The 1,297-nt window shown below is 44.5% G+C and overlaps 1 non-coding gene across 1 annotated transcript; it reads right to left on the bottom strand.

Annotated features, from left to right (window-relative positions):
- Positions 1–628: 628 nt before the first annotated feature.
- On the bottom strand, positions 629–699 carry TRNAR-UCU (transfer RNA arginine (anticodon UCU)). Its single transcript has one exon. It is a non-coding gene; the product is annotated as a tRNA-Arg (tRNA).
- Between the last annotated feature and the right edge of the window lie 598 nt (positions 700–1,297).

The following is a 1,297-nucleotide window of genomic DNA, read 5'->3' as shown; positions in this document are numbered from 1 at the left end:
CAGCATAACTTTGCAGCAGTCCCCCCACAGGGCTGGTAACCAAAATATTTGACAACTAGATGGGCACGGACCAATTAGAACAGACGGAGGTTGGAAACTGGTGGTGCCCCCGTCAAGGTGTGTTCAACCCTTCCTTCCAGTACCCTACTCGCCGGTGATCTGAATGTCTTAATGTCTTGCTCTGTGCTCCTCTGACCTTGCTTTTGTCTATCCTCCAAATCTTGTCATTTGGCTCCTTGCCATTTTTGGGAGGGGGCGCATTTGATTATTTTTGTGCCTGTTTTATCTGCCTTGTTAGATGATAAGTCACATAAAAGAATCATAATATCATATTTATGTCTCCCATTGTACCTTCTGCATGCTGTTGGTTGTCCTTGAATTGTTCCCTGCCTCATGGTGATTCCATGCATAAGGGAACGAAATGTTGCCCAGTCATGACCATCCCCATGATTGATTGTTTGATTAAACTGTTGTGAGCCAAAGGGTTTTCACTGGCTGATTTTTGGAAGTAGATTTCCAGGCCTTTCTTCTTAGGCTGTCTTAGTCTGGAAACTGTGCTGAAAACTGTTCAGCATCATAGCAACATGCAATCCTCCACTGGACACAGATGAGGGGAGCTGTGCATGAGTGCATTGGCTGGGAATCAAACCCAGGTCTCTTGCCTAGAAGGCAAGAATTCTACCACTGAACCATCAATGTCTACCTTGTGAATAGTAGATACTTGACTTGAGGGCACTGGGTTCTGGGTAATACATATTTGTTGAATGAATTAAATAAGCAGTGGTCACAGTCAAGGACCTGTCTTGTATTCCCTGACTCTTTACACTTCTCTGACTGCCTCTGTAGGTTATGATTGTGACCACACAGCCAATTTATAGCAGAGAGAGCATGTTCTCAAGGGCCGTGTGTCTTAACTTTTCTGAATCATGGAGCTCTGTAGAACTTTGGCGAATACTATGAATTTTCTCCCCCAGAAAAAGCTCACGTATGCGCGCGCACACACACACACACACACACACACACACACACACACACACTTTGATATGCAGTGTGTGGGGCTTGAAGATCTACTGCAGTCAACCTACTCCTCCATCTCTCCAGAGGCCCAGGAATCCCAGGTTAGGAAACTCCCTGCTGGCAATGGAAGCCCATTGAATGAACTGATGAAACTGAAAATGAATTTTCATTTGCACATTACTTTCCTGTCAGAAAATATGTTGCCTCTTGAACTCAGTGGAATGATGGAGCTTCTTTGAACAAAGATTGTTTAGAGGCACTGTTTCAATTTAAAGAGCCC

This window comes from Loxodonta africana, chromosome 2, assembly GCF_030014295.1.
Source record: "Loxodonta africana isolate mLoxAfr1 chromosome 2, mLoxAfr1.hap2, whole genome shotgun sequence".
Lineage (NCBI taxonomy): Eukaryota > Metazoa > Chordata > Mammalia > Proboscidea > Elephantidae > Loxodonta > Loxodonta africana.
The sequence above is the reverse complement of the archived record's forward strand: the minus strand, read 5'-3'. Positions and strand labels throughout refer to the sequence as shown.